The following is a 16481-nucleotide window of genomic DNA, read 5'->3' on the forward strand; positions in this document are numbered from 1 at the left end:
GGAAGTGAACATGTATGAAGGTGAATAAAAACAACAATCGAGTCAATTCTGACTCATGGGATTCTATGGCACAGAGTAGAACTGCCCGATTGGTTTCCCAGGCTTTGAATCTTCATTGGAGCACAGAATCTCATCCTTCTACAGCTGAATAGCCGTGGGATTCAAACCACTGGCCTTGAAATTAGCAGCTCAATACACAGCCCACTAAGTCAGCAGTGCTCCTTGTGTTTGTGGTGCTAGGGGCAGTCAACCCCTTCTCTCTCATAGTGAGCTGACATGTATAGCAAGGAAATGTTCTCTGGTCCTGAACTATCCCCACTAGTGTTCTGTCTGAGCTCATGTTTGCAGCTACTGTGTCAATCTGTCGGACTAAGGGTCTTCCTTTTCATCGACGGCCATCTACTTCCCCAGCATGATATTCTTTTCTAGGAACTGGTCTCTCCTGACAAGATGTCCAAAGTATCTGAGAATTCTCTCCATCCTTGCTTCTAAGACACAATCTGCCTCTATTTCTTCTTAGACATGCTATTTTTTCTTCAGCAGTCAACAGTACTTTCAGTAGTTTTTGCCAGCACTGTAATTCAAATGCATCAATTTTCCTTTGGTCTCCTTATTTAATGACCAACTTTCATGTACAAATGAGGTGATTACCCCATGTCTTGGGTCAGGTGCATCTTAGTCCTAAAAGTGACATTCTTGCTCGTCAACATCTTGAGAAGGTCCTATGCAATGTGTTTCCCTAGTGCAATTCGATTCACATTGATGTGGATCCCATCAAGATGATATTCTTGATGATAGCCATCTCTCCCTCATCTATCAGGATGTCACCTATCAGTCCAAGTGTGAGGATTTTTATTTCCTCTACCTTGAGCTGCAATTGACATTAAAGGCCACCGTCTTTGATCTTCAGCAGCAAGTGCTTCAAGTTTTCCGCAAGCAAGGTTGTATGATGTGCATTTCACAGATGGTCAATAAGCCTGCCTCCATTCCCCATATTATTCTTCATGTAGTCCAATGTCTAAGATTACTTTATCAGCATACTGATTGAATAAGCATGGTGAAAAGATACAGCCCCAACACACACCTTTCCTGATTTTAAATGATGCGGTATTCCCTCGTTCTCTTCACGTGACTGCTTCTAGAGCTATGCACAGATTCAAAGTCAAATGCCTTTGCGTAGTTAATACACACAAGTAAACATCCCTCTGGTATTCTATGCTTGGAGCAATGATAACCTTGTTCCACATTCCCTCAGAATCGGGCTTGAATTACTGGCATCTCCACACTGATATAATGTTGTTGAATGTTCTGTAGCAAAATTTTATTTTGATTTGATAGTAATGATATTGTTTCATAATTTCCACAGTCTGTTGGGCCACCTTTCATCAGAATGGGCACGAATATGAATCTCTGCCAGTCAGGTGGTCAGGTAGCTGTGTTCCAAATTTCTTGGCATAGTAAATGCGTCATCAGCTTGTTGAGACATTAAGTTGACATTCTGTAATTTCCTGGGCCCTTGTTTTTAACAAATGCCTTTAATGCAGCTGGGACTTTCAGGACCATGGGTTCTTGATCATATGCTACCTTTTGAGATGATTGAATATTGACCATTTCCATTTATTTTATGCTTCCTGCATCATTTAATGCCCCCCTCCCCGATAGAGATGTTTTATATTACAGCTTGAGGCTTGTTTTGTCTTTATTTTTCAGTTCTTTCCACTTGATACAAACTGAGTGTGTTCTTCCTCTCTGGTTTTCTAATCTCAGGGTGTAACGTTTTATTAGAATAATACTTTATCTTCTGGATCTGCCCCTTGCAATTTTCTGTTCAGCTCTTTAATTAAAGCATCATTTCTTCAATTTACTGTAGCTGTGCTATGATTAAGAGAAACTTTCAGAGTCTCTTCCAACATTTGTTTTGATGAGTTTTTAATTTCCTGTCTTTTTAGTGACCTGTTGCTTTCTTCGTGTATGATGTTCTTGATGTCCTCCCACAGCTGGTCAGATCTGTTTTTGAGATGTTCTCAAAATTCAGGTGTGACGTACTCAGCTTTGTACTTTGGATCTTGTGGCCTTCTTTTAATTTTCTCCAACTTCAACATGAATTTGCATATGAGTAATTGATAGTCTGTTCCACATTTGGCCCCTGGCCCTATTTTGGCTGCTGATATTGAGCTTCTGCATCATTTCTTCCCACAGATGTTTGATTCTTGTGTCGTTCATCTAGTGAAGGCCATGTCTATCGCCACTGTTTATGTTGTTGAATGGTGTTTGCAATGATTAAGTCATAAGGTTTGCAAAACTGTCATGTGATTCTAGTTTCTCTTTCTACCACCAAGGCATATTTTCCCACTCCTGTTTCTTCTTCATTGTTTCCAACTTTCCCATTCAAATCACCAATAACTGTCAATGCACCTTTTTTTTGAATATGTAATGGACATTTAATGACATTAAAGGAATTATCACCAAAGTGCTTCAAGGGTGAATAGAGCTGGGACGATCTTATCCGCAAGACATTTTGAATCATTCACAGGACAAATGAAAAAATACTGTGATTTGTCTATTATCACAGAAGGGTCTGGAACAGGCCAGGGGTTCCTGCAGGTCAGGGCTGCCTCCCACCCTCTGTCTTTCGTACTACTCTGAGGGCTGTTGGGTGTGCTTCAAGTTCTTTTCCAATTCAAAATCCAAAAGAGCAGATTTGCCTAGGTCTGACTCTGGCCCTCTTCTGGGAGTCTCAGTCTAAATCTTCTTCTTAGCCTCTCCCATACTTTGGAGAGCATTCATATTGTTCTATTCTCCACCCAAAAAAGAAAAGGAAAAAGTGGGGTGAAGGGGCCGCCAGAAGCGGTCCCAGTTAGGGAAATGCTGGGGTGGTGGGGTCACACTTCTCAGTGACTTAGCGATTTCAGCCCTGGAGCCTGCAGAGGAGGAGACCTGTGCTCAACCTCCTGCCCAATGGAACCCCGCTTGGGTTTGCCCTTGACATTGCTCATTCCCAGGGCTGGCTTCAGAGTGGGGAGACCCCAGGTATCCAGGGGCTCAGCCACGCCTGAGGGTGGAGCCTCCTGCCCCCTAGCATCATTGTCAAGCTGTCAGGGAGGTCGCCCAAGGGCCCCAAAGACCCGGTCAAGGCAGCCATGTCCATGGCCAGGTCACGCCCTGTCAACACAGCTTAATTGCATGCTGCCTCTTTTTCAAATTGCGTAGATGCATAGAAGTCTTTCCGTTTTTTCATCACTTATTTCAGTGGTTGGTGAGTAAATTTGAAGATTAATTGGGTTGATTGGATTTCCTTGTATGCATAGAACTACTGTCCTATTTCAGACAGCGTTGTACTTCAAGAATCAAGATATAACTTGACATGTCCTTTTTGACAGTGACCGTGATGCCTTTCCTCTTGAGTTTGTCAGCACTGGCAGAGGAAGCCGTGTGATCCTCTGGTTCATGACAGCCAATAGCCGTGCATGTCAGGGCCCTTTGCCGGCACCATCATGGGTTCCATTTCAGTTCCTTCTTGACGGCTCCATGCCCATCACTGCGGTAGATGGCAGTCTAGTTTAGAGAAGCAGCTTCTTCAGTCATAATCTGGGTGCTTTCCCATCTGAGGACTCATCTTCTGGTGCTCTATCTGACACTGCTGTCCTGCTGTTCGTGACATATCTGTTAACTACTATCTGAGCATTGGACAGCTTATTTCTCCTTCGTAGTTTATACTAACTCTGGAAACTCTGCTGAAATCTGTTCAGCTTGAATGGCCTTGTTGACATTTGAAATGCCAGTGATGTAGCCGCCAGCATCACAGCAAGGTTCAGTCCCAGCTGTAGGACGAGCTGGCAAAGAAGTGATGGAGGGCTTCTGACAGCACTATTGCATCGGACATAGGTCCACTGCAACTCCAGACTGGTACTGGCCATTGAGGGAAATCACTGAATGGAATGGGTATGCCTGAAGTGTATTCAACAGGTCTTGAGGCTTGAAAGGGAAGTAATGAGGAGAATCAAGTAACACCTGTGGGTTTCTTCTTTGTGTGGAGGAACATGATGGTGACAGATGAGCCTGGTTTGTAGGTGGTGGAAAGTTTTTACTCCTGTGAGGCACATAGAGGCTTGGTCTGAGGTGCAGGATGAAAGAAAAATCTGCTCAAAATTTAGAATATGAAGTCATTAGAGATACATAATGAGTCAGAGCAAAATAATTTGAGGACAGTGGGCTGCCCTCAGGAGGGTGATTATTATAGAGCCAGGGAGAGAAGGAGGAAGGCGTTGCATGCCAGAACATTACAAATAAATATCCTTGAAAGTACGATGGAATTCAAATTGTTCTGACCCAAAGCAAGGTTGAAGAGCATTTTGGGGGAAAAGAAGAAGACAGGGAATTGCCAATCTATAGTTAGGTGAAAGAAAACACTAGACTGCAATAGGATAGGCAGTGAGAAGGAGTAAAGTGCCGAAGAAGAATCATCATTACTGCTCTGTGGACCTAAAGAAACTGCCCACATGGAATGGGCCAGGACACCAGGGGCGTAAAGGGAAGAACTGAAGGTAGAAATTGCACTCAATAGTTCAAGAGATTAGTTGAGCCACAGTAAATTGCTGGTATTTTTTAGGCAGAGGAGTTTAAGGTCATTTTTTTTGGAGTACTGTGAGCTAATCCCTTTTAATCTCAAAAAGGAGTATAGAAGGAGGAAGGCTCCTTTTACCATCAATATTGTTGGACCATATCAACGATCCAAGCAAAACTGTTCTATGAAGAGTGAAAAGGAGCCCAGTTGGCACTATTTTATAAGCAGCGAAGTGCTTACCACAAGGTTGGAAGTGCAAAATTCCCATCTGCTCCAAAAGAGAAAGAATAGGCTCACTGCTGCTATACTGGTTTAACCTTAGGAAAGCCCTATATATGACAACTATGAGTCAGATGAACTGGAGGCAGAAAGTTATAGAGAGGACAGCGGTGGAATTATGAGAAGAAGGAAATGTATTTGTGATGGAAGGTGGTTCCTGAGAAATGGAAAAGGGATTGTATCCAAACACAGACGGGAGCCATGGCTTCCACAATGGAGGCGGAGAACCTCTATTGTAACAGAAGGCGAAAAAACAACATATGTTGAAAAGCTACAATGTGTTCACTTTTGTGGCAGGATATTTTGGAAAGTCCCTTTGTTCACTTCTACTGCATTTGTGTGTTTGTGCATGTGTCTGTACTTGCTCCTAGCGTATTGGGGATTAAGCCTCCTGCAGAGAAGCTGGAGAATAGTGGGTACCCTGTCAAACGCAAGATGTAATGCCTGCGTTTGTGAAGGACTTAGCAGGTTTAGTACCAAGTTCAGTAAGATGCCATCAATGAATGAGCAGCCCACAAACATGCCAGGTCCACAATAATTGTGAAATACTATTTTGAACTCTGTTAATCTGCAACAAGATCCACATAGTTGTCAAGAGAAAGGCTTGATTAGCTCATCTAAAATCATAAAGCTATAAATAAGTGATGCTAGTCTAAGGAGAATTTTTATGTTCAGTTTCGTCTAGGGAATTTTGCCATTAAAAAATGATCACAGAAGGGAGATTTCACAGAACAACAGTTTTGAATTTTTCAGAGGTGTTAAAAAGGACTGAACTGCTTATTTATAAAGACATAACCCTTGAAGTCCTATTTTGTAGGAAAGCGGAATCAAAATGATAAGCCAAACAGAGCCTTCACTTATAATCATAGTGCCACTCAACCCAGCAACTCATATTAATAATACCTATTCTCTCCCAAGCATTAGCCCCTCAAAACTCTCCAACTTCAACTCTCTGCTGCTCTTCTATCCTGTCACTACCTTCATGTGTCTTCAGTAGAGCACAGTCCATAAGTTGTGCCTCAAAAAATTATATTCCTTCTCAGAAAGTGGTTCTCTCAGAGCTGAAATGGTTCCTTGTATAATTCTTTTCTCTAGAGTATTAGTCCCAAAGCTTATCAACTTTTTATCAACCATCAGGGTAAGATAAACTAATTGGTCAAATGGCAGAGGGGAGCTGTTCACCCTGAGTGTTAATAATTCATGTTGTCTCACAACAAGAGTTGATGAAATTTAATGTTTAAATATGGCATGGTTTCTCATTTGTCTAATGATACATAGTTTGCAGAATATGCATTATTGAATCAGGTGTAAGTAAATGCTCAAGAATTGTATTTGAATGATATTAAAAGGTTTGTTGTTGTTTCAAATTACTAGTCCTGATAGGGACAACAAGGTGCACTTCATGGGGCGTTCATGATTCTTGAGGAAGCGTATAATATCACTGCTGTGGCTTTCTATGATCTTTGTGTGGCTCTCTATGATCTTGGTTGTCCACTCTGTACACTTCTCTTCAAACAAGCCAATATATTAGAGTATTCTGGCCAAAATATAATAATAAAGTAAAACAAAAAATATGACTAGCTCTTTAATATTTTGGTTGGAAAAACAACCAACTAGTTTAATTCTTAGAAAAGTAATCCTTTATATATGTACTTTGTTGGTTATTTGTGGATTTCCCCTCATAGTTAAAATAAAAGCCACCTGATACTCATAAACGTGTTAAATATTCTAAGCTTGTGATTATCTTATCACAACTGTTTTCAGCATATTGTCCAGTCTAGGGGTCATTAGGAGTTGAAATCAGATCTATAGTTGATACTCCCAATCCAATGATATTCAGAATGTAAATGAGCTCTGTGTTAAGACATTTCTTCTGTGAGTTTTCCTTCTCTGAACAAACTCTTTGCCATTGAGTCAACTCCTAGTGACCATGTAGGTCAGGGTATAACTGTCCCTGTAGGTTTTCAAGATTGAAACTCTTTTATGAGTGTAGACAGACTGGTTTTATGACAGACAGCTTAATTGTCAATGCATTCCTATATTTGGAACTCAAATTTTATTTTGTTTGCTTTTCAGGCTTCCTAGTTTAGTTTATTTCTTAACTTTCTACACTCTACAAATAGCTATTAAATGTTTACAAAGTATGCATCCTTTTAAATGCACTAACTACAAAACACATAATTTAAACAAAAAAGAGTCCTTTTGATCTCATACATTTATAGAATAATAACAGAATAGTAACAGCTTCCAAGTAAACAGGCTATCCAATGCAGTGGATTGCTTAACAAATGACATTTGAGATCACACAAAAAAAGTATAGACAATGCTAATTAATGTGACTGTTTTAGTAGGACTACGTAGATTATGGATAAATTTTCAAATTCTAGCAGTGGAATTTGAAATTATTTTTTCATCTGCATTGAAAAACAGCACTACGTTTTTAAGTACTCATGAATCAGAATCAGCTCGATGGCAAAGCATTTGGCTTTTAATGTTGTTTAGAAAATTTTGAGTTTACAGTTGGCAATGGAAAACAAAAATATGTCAAATGTTTTTTTGACTTCTATGTTCTTCACATAGATTTCTTGATAATGTTATCACGAGTCCAAAGATAACAGTCTGTCTGTGCCGGATTGCATTTCTATCCTTCATGCTAGTATCTCTTTGGGTGAAGTCCTGTCACTACAACATCAGTCCCCCTACACTAAGAGTTGTCAGGTAATTACATCGCCGAAATCTCCGTGAAATGTCAGCTAAACATGGATTCCTCCTCCTCTTCTTCTTCCCCCTCCCCCCCTTCAGAGGTCATCTTCTCTAGGTAACTCATCCTTGGGTCTGGAAACTGACCTGTGAGCTATCCATATTGATTAGGGGAACAGCAGCTTTAATTTCCTGAGCATAGTCCTTTGAACAATCCTTTGTGGTTTCCCAAGACTTTTAATAGCCCCGAAAAAAGAATACATGTCACTCAAATTCAAATACTACACAGCTTTCTGTTAGTGTACAACCTCTGTTTTGGGTTCGGGTGAAATACTGATAGTTCAGGGAAAATATAGATATATGAGAATTGACTACATAATAAAATCTGTCTTTCAAAGAAATAAACCAAGTAGATTATTGGAATAATACTTTTTATTTAAGTGTTATTTATTTTCACAAAAATTAGATTTTGCTACATCAAAATAAAGACAAAACGAACCATATTACAGTATGAGATGTGAAATCCAAATTGCAAAAGCACACCAAAAACAATATAATATTTATGTCTAGATTTAAGATCTTCCTAAGAAAGACATAACTCTCAGAAACCATGAGAGAAAATATTAATATATCAAACATGTAAAAAATTACTTTATACAAAGGAAAATAGCATTAAGTCTAAACCAATGTGTCCATGATTTTGTATAAGGAACATCACAAGCCTTGTATCTAGAGACACTTGTCGTGATGCAATCATTAATTCAGCAGTAGCTGTAGGACATGGGATGAGTCATATCTTTATAATGATCAGTTTTCTTGTTCATAAAAGTTGGACAAAAATTGCTAGCTCTTATAGTATTTGTGAGGATTAAGTGAAATTCTGTAAAACTCTTAAAATGATGCCATAATGGTAATCAATATTCATTTAATAATATCAACTTTATTCCATCACTGTCGGTTAGTGTGTTACACTGTGGTGACTTGTATGTTGCTATGATGCTGGAAGCTAGGCAGGATGTATGACCTCTGAACGTCATTCAACAACAGCAGCAGCAGTACATTGACAAGGAGCTTCCAGAAACTCAGAAGAGGACATGGCATGAAAGATATACTTGTTGACATAAATTTTGGCTGACAGCAATAAATACCAGGAAAATGATGTTTACTTGTGTTTTATTGACTAGGCAAAGATACTTGACAGCATATATTATAATGGATTATGAGTTGACTTGAGAAGAATGGGAATTGTATAACACTTAATTGTGTGTATGGACATAAGACACAGTCATTTGAACAGAATGAAGAAATACCGCCTTTGTAAAATCAAGAAATATGTACGTCAGGCGTGTATCAACCTCAGCATCCATCTGCAGACTGAGAACATAATCTGAAATGCTGGACTGTATAAAAAAGGAGGCAGCTTCAGGATTGAAAGAAGACAGGCTTATCAATGTCTGTGATGTACAGATGCCAACATGTTGTTTGCTGAAGGAGAAGAAGGAATGAAACACTTGCAGATGAAGGTCAAAGACTACAGCCTTCAGGTTCATGGAAACTCAGTGCAAAGATAGACAAAATGCTCAAAATTGGCCCACTAGATAACATCCTGATAAATGGAGAAAGTATTATTCTACTCAAGGATTTCCATTTACTTGGGTTCACAATCAATGCTCATGAACACAAAATAAAATATAACTGATAGGTAGCCAGAATAGGGACTAAAGGAGGGGAGGGGGTTGTCTCACTAAATGCCCGCCTCGGATCACAATAAAGGGGCTTTAGGGAAATCAGGCACTCAGTAGATGCCTATAGAATAATCTAAACTGAGCATGCTCATACTCAAGCCACTTAGGCACAGGTGAAACTAAACCCAGCCACAACATAGGCACATGACACCACTCAGGTGCTCTCAAACTAAGCAAATAAGGTCAGCCAATACCCTCATCCACATCTCCCCAGCCAGCTTCTGGCAGTCCCTGGCTTCTCTCCCCTCTCCCCTCTCCCCTCTCCCCTCTCCCCTCTCCCCTCTCCCCTCTCCCCTCTCCCCTCTCCCCTCTCCCCTCTCCCCTCTCCCCTCTCCCCTCTCCCCTCTCCCCTCTCCCCTCTCCCCTCTCCCCTCTCCCCTCTCCCCTCTCCCCTCTCCCCTTTCTCCTTTCTCCCCTCTAAAGTTGTTGAAACCTAACAAAACCATGTATTACATAGGGCAAATCTGCTGCCCAATGTCCATGTGAAGACCAAGCTGTACTTCACATGCCTGTGTGAGTTGTTCATTGAGTAGGGAAGACCCATGAAGAATTGGTGAATTTGAATTTGAATATGGTGCTGACACGGATTTTTTAAAGCACCACGGACTGCCAGAAGAACAGAAAACGTAAAGGTACACTTGCTTAGAAATTTGTATGGTAAGATGTTGTCTCTAGTACCTTGGGCATATTCCCAGGCTAGACCAATCCCTGGAATGGACATCATACTAGTATAGTAGGTCAGAGAGAAATAGGAAGACCGTCGAGGAGATGGACTGGTACAGTGGCTTCAATAGTGGGCTCAAGCTCAACTAGCATCATGTGGGTGGGGGGAGGATGGCACCTGGTGCCTTTCCATCATACACAGGGTTGCTATCAGCCAGGATCAGGTTGCAAGCATCTAAGAACAGCAACAATGTGATGGTTGCTATTGTATGTTAACATTCTTAGGATCTCTTCTTTTTTTTAGGATCTCTTTCTATACAAATATTGATAAAGAACTTAAACTGGCCTACACATGAAAAAATATTAATGGGCAATAAGCATATGAACAGTTAACCAACCTCAATTTAAAAAAAATCAAGAAATATGACTTTAAAAATTCTGAAATACTTTTCAGGTCGTTAAATGCAAAACTTAATAAAGTTCACAATTATCCATCAGTTTAGAAACTATGGCACCTTGTTTATGTACCTAAGTACTCAAGCCTAAGCCAACTTTTTCAGCACATTTTTAATGCAGCTTTTGTGATAAAATTAGGTACCTCAGCTGATATTCAGGCCAGCTTATACTGGAGTACATATGGTAAGCATTTGAAAAATTATTTCTCACTATTTATTAATATGTAATATGATTTCTGGAATGTATCCAGAATTCCACTTCTAATAATTTCAAAAAATATATGTATAAAAGTAAATAGACATATGAGCAGAAATGTTCACCATGACATCTCTTGGTAGAAAAAAACCCCAAAAACATCCAAATGAACTTAAGTTACCACTAATAAGAAAATTGTTCAAGTGTGTGCCTCCATGGAAAGAAACACATTAGAGTACTTGACATCAAAAACTTCAGTAAGTTAACTATCTACATGATACTGAGCTGTGTGGATAAGTGAAAAAGAGACATTTTAACACAGCTTAGAGAGTGTGAACACATTTTGTAAACATACATATGTCCTTGTATATGTTCTTACGTATATATTTGTAAAGACATAAACTTATTTCTGAAGGACACATGAAAGGGTATTCTCAGTTCTCACTCCCAGGAAACAGACATGGGTGGGTGTAGGGCTTTTATTTTTATTTTATACACTTTGGACTTTTAAACATTATTCTTATTGAAAAGTAGAGTTTAAACCAACAAATAAAAAAAAAGATCAAAACTGGAGAGCTGTAAGCTCAAACCTCTGCTGTGTAGACTGAAAATCTTTGCAGGGAGGTAAATGAAGAAGATGCCATCTTTGAAAATCCAGAGGCTTGATAGGCTCAGCATGGGGTGGGAAATACATCTGCAACTCCAAATGCAGAGAGCATGTTGCCTTGGAAAGCACTGCCCCAGCCAACTCCACAGAGGAGCCTCCATGCCTCTTCCTGAGCAAGAATGGCCAGGGGAGGCACGATCTCTCACAGAAGCAAAATTTTGACAAACGGGGTTTTTGCAGCTCTGGCATTCTTCTCATTGAAGCTAAGGGGCATCGGGGTTTTCATCTCTCATGGTACAAAAGAGAGATTATATATATATTAAAAATCAGGGGGAATTGTGGCGTTTTCTTGGAATGGGCTGGGCTGTACTGATAAGATGCCCACATGATTGTTCTCCAAGATGGATCTTGCTTGCAAAGGATTGTGGTCCCTGATGGTCAGACCCCCTCCTCTCTGTGCAGTGGCACATGGCCAGGTCTGGGTTTCCTGTAAAACAGCTTTTAGAGGGGTTTGAGTACCCAATTCGCCTGTTTATTCCAGGATGTGGGTTTTTGCAGTCCTGTGTGGCTTTTAGCTGCTGTGCATTTTGGTTTTCAGTGTTGCTTGCTTGCAAGTTCTGCCCGTCTTCCATCCTTCCCCGAATGATTTCTAAGGTGACTTACTATACCAATCCCCAGGGAGTTCTTAGTGCTCTTGCCTGTGATTTAAAAATGGAGTCCTGGGGCTGGGGGGCTTCCTATATCAGTAAAAAGTTTGCTTATCATAATTTTGCAATGACTGGGTGGTATATTTGAGAAAACAGGCTAAGAAAAAATGTGAGCTGAGATTAATTCAGTATCATACTTTCCAATTTAAGAGTTTCACTCCAATTTTCAGGCCCTTTTATTGAAGCAAATAATGCTGATTCATGAGGACTGAGATTAAGCAGCCATACCATCACATAGCCATTCGAGTGGGTAGAACATTAAAGACTGCCAAGAATCGGTGTGGATGTATGGAGTTGGTGAAAATATGAAGGGACTGAAACTTTCATACACTCCTGGTGAGAATACAAAATGATATAGCTACTTTGAAAGATAGTTTGCTGGTCTCATATAAACTTAAAACCCATATCATAAACCAAACCCTAACCAACACACTGTCATTGGGTAGATTCTGGCCCAAAACTGCGCTGTAGGACAGAGTGAAATTGAGGCAGGAATCTTGGAAGCAGTGCCGCAGGTTTCCCCTGTAGAAAATCTGACTTCAGTCAGCAGCTGAGCACGGTAACCCCCCTGCCATCGGGGCTCCTCAGACTTAGCATGCACCTGAGAATCCCCACATGTGAGTATTTACGAAAAATAAATAGTTACATAGATCTACAAAACAACAAATTGCGCTCAAATGTGCAAGCAGCCTTATATCAAAATAAAACCATAAACACAAACAGCCATGGATTAATGAATAAGTCAACTTTTGTGATTACTCATTCAATGGAATGTTATTTACCGATCAAAAGAGACCATGACACGCAGTCCCCAAACTGCTGATAAGATTCCTCTGTGTGTTCTTGAGTCCAATTTTTAGGCAAGTCAGAACAGATGCACACAATTCCATGTGATCTTACTGTAGTGCCAGGCAAGACTTGATGTCTTTTCAAAGCTTGGAAATCGTAACATGCCCTAAGTGCGGGAGGCTGTGATGAAGCATGCGCTCTGCAGGTGCCGGCGATGAAGCAGTGCTCGCCGTCTGACGCGGCTCCATGGCCGTGGGCAGAAGAAAGGGGTTGGGTCAACGAGCCTGGTGGCTCACTCAGGTCCACAGAGGACTGCTAACCACAGATGCGCAGCTCTCTGCAGGCTCTGGGAAAGATTTGCAAAGCAGACTTGGTGGCAGTGGGTTTGGTTTGGGCTTTGGGTATGTAAGTCACCTGCATCCAATTGAGGGCTAATTTACATAACATTAAAGGGCAGGTATGGATTACCTGTTAGAACATTCATAACCCAAGGAATGCTGATACACCAGAACAAAAGGCCACATTTCAAAAATGTCGTTTTAAGTGAAAGTCAAACTCAAAAGAGTACTTTGCATGAAATGCAGTGCAAAGTTTAGCAAATGCAAGAATACTTAGCAGACATAGAGCACAGGGCTTTAGAAGTGAAAGTGTGACTCATTGTCATCTAGTTGCAGTGACTCAGGCTTCCCAGGCTGGAACTCTTTAGAAAGTGGACCTCCTCCCCCTTGCGCTCATGCAGATGGCACTAAGGCGCCTCTGGGAGGGATGGAAACGATCTGCATCGTGATTGTGCAGGTGGTCATAGTATGCCTTTATCAAAATCCACTGAATTAAATATGCCTAAGGAATTTTACTCTTTGTAAATAAAACCTTAAACGTACAGGTAGGAAATTAACAAATAAAAGCACTGGAACTACAATTTTAAAGCCATTCATCCAATTGCAGTATTGAGGAGCAAAAGAAAAAAAACTTTCAAACAGGAAAACATTGTGATCAATCTCTCCAAAAGTATGCAAGATTTAATTTTGAAAATCTGTCGTGGTCTTCTTTAATAAGGAATGTATTCACTTTTATTTGACCAGATCTATGATCAGTTTACATTTAAAATTAGCAAATTGGCCATATAGTGAAAAATGAAAATAATTTATTTTTCAAGTTTTATAAAATTATCTGCCAAATGAAGTTTTACTGAAGAGAAGCAAAAATCATACCTGTAATGGTACATTTTGTTTTTTTAATAAAAGAACTTTGTATTGGCAATATCTTACATTCAGAAAGTTTTCTATAGGCCAGAGTATCTAAGCACTTGTACATATATTTTTTAATATAAAATAATCAAGTTTTTCAGAGTAATAACTGAAAACATAACTTTGAAGATTTAGAGGGGATAAAGTCCCATTACCACTCCTAAGAATAACACCAATGACATAAATATTTATGAAGAAAAATTACTCAGCTTACTTTAAAAAAAACCCAAAACTATGAAGCTATGCAAGCAATAAAGTTTATATATATATAAAGATAGATCAATCTTAACTTATATATAAGTTAAGATTGATCTATCTTATTTTACTCCTTTGGGATTGTCTCATTTTAAAATTGGTTTTTTAAAATATATTTTATATTTCAAAAAATAAAACCAAATGATGTAATTTAGCCACTGTTGTGTGTGAATGTGAAATGCACATTTACTCTGTTCCTTAGAATTGTGGGGGGGAGGGGGAAGTGATTTTCGCTTTTTCTTATTTTTTCTTTTCTACACAATCCAAAGTATCTTTAAAATTTGACTGCTGGATAAATTTTCTCTTCTTAACAGCTCTCTTTTAAGCTCCTTGAGTTTATGCCAAAGAGGGTTTCCTGGGAATTTGGTGGATATTCTCATCCAAATGAACACCTGCTGTTCTTGTTCTCCATCAATCCTGTAGTCAGCAACGCTGACTACATTGTGGCCCATTCAACCCATGGAAAATTCTTCCCAGTGCTTCTCACTATTTTATTCCATGACCTACTACACAAATATCTTGGACAAGGAGCTAATACTCAGTTCATCTCTAGCTAATTAGTATTTTATATTTCTGAAAATTCATCATGGTCCAGGCTGCTTCAGTCTTCTGTTTTTGTATTTTTCTTTTTTTAATCTCATTCCTCTTCTCCCTTCTCTTTTTCCTTTGTCCTCCCTCTCTCTCCTGGTTATGCTCCTGTGTCCTCCCTCTCTGTCCTGGTTATGCTCCTGTGTCCTCCCTCTCTGCCCTGGTTATGCTCCTGTGTCCTCCCTCTCTGTCCTGGTTATGCTCCTGTGTCCTCTCCCTCTGTCCTGTTTATGCTAGTTTGGGGGGAAAAAGAAATACTTTTTATTACAATAATACATACTTACCAAACTAATTAATCTATTTTCAGTTCTCTAAATTAGCAGAAAAAAATAAGTCAGGTAAGCACAAATGGTTTCCTCCCTGTGGATGACCAGTATCAATCATTCATGTCGAGCACTGTGTGGTGTGACTATACTTTTGTTAAACTGGTCTTCCTGATGTGTTTATTATTGTTATTTCAATTGGACTTTAAGTTGTTTCAGCTTGATTTTGAATCAGATTGTGGAGAAAGTCAAAATACCTGATTAAAAATGAATGAATATGGCACACAACAGAAATAAAAGCATTTCAACTATTTTCTACAACCTCCTCTCGCATGCAGTACAATACCATATCCTAAAAATTGAATATATTTAAATTTTATTATTAACAATAACAAAAAGATTAATTGAATTGGAGAAGTACCGGGCCAATAAAAGTGATCCATTTTAGTTTCTGACTTTCTTGTAAGTCAGGAAAGAGTGCTGATGTCGGGACAGTTAAGCATCCAGTGCCTGTCCAAGACAGTGGCCATTGGAAACTATCCAATGACTCAGTAGAGAAATACCTGGTGATTTGCCCTCATAATGTTATAGCCTTGAAAACACTATTGGGCAGCTCTTCTCTGTCACAGAGAGTCACTTAGTTAGAAACCCACTTAGGGTATCTAACCCTAACAATAACAGAAAGCCAGGAAGTGGCCATGTAAGCAATTGTATAGCAACATAGATCTTAGACTATCAGAGTAGAGAGTAATTTGTTGCGATCCTTGTGTGTTATTTTTGTGCACATCTCTCTATACCTCCATGCTCTCCCTTGTACTCGTGGGCCTATTCAATTACCCGACAGCTTGTAGTGTATAAAATGTTAGCTCAATCTTGCAGGGAAAACCAACTCTGGCTGCCATCTGCAGTGGGCATTGGTCCTTCACTGGTGGCTCCACGCTTTGTTCTGCATGAGTAGGCCCATTAGTCCTTTCATTTCATTCATTAGACTTTTAGTCCTTGATTAGTGTTTTGTGGCTTCTCTCAGATACACAACTTCTTTATTTCCTTTGTGTTTGGCTTTTTCTAAATATCCACCATGAAACAGAATTAACAGTTAATTGCAACAATGGCCCCTTTCCTATTGAAATGACTGGTAAATATATTAGTTTTCCATTTGAGTAATTAATCATCTCTGGATGAAGAATTGGAAAATAGATCCTCTGTTTGAATAATGGGGCAACTGTTTAAAGTCAGCTAGAACAGACTGTGCTTGAGAAGCGCAGATTACAAAGCCCCACCAGTTTCACACGTTTCTTGTGAATTCACAGTGCCCTGGAGACTCTAAGTCGATTTCTTAAAAGCAACAAACTTACACTTGTGTTTAAACTCTAAGGTTAGAGTCTACTTAAATGTATCATACATGATTCTATTAAATGAGAAA

The 16481-nt window shown here is 39.6% G+C and overlaps 1 protein-coding gene across 6 annotated transcripts in view; it reads left to right on the forward strand.

Moving 5' to 3' along the window:
- Positions 1 to 16481, forward strand: part of DGKB (diacylglycerol kinase beta) — a 712573-nt gene that overhangs the window by 348510 nt on the left and 347582 nt on the right. The window lies entirely within an intron of this gene.

This window comes from Tenrec ecaudatus, chromosome 9 (assembly GCF_050624435.1).
Source record: "Tenrec ecaudatus isolate mTenEca1 chromosome 9, mTenEca1.hap1, whole genome shotgun sequence".
Lineage (NCBI taxonomy): Eukaryota > Metazoa > Chordata > Mammalia > Afrosoricida > Tenrecidae > Tenrec > Tenrec ecaudatus.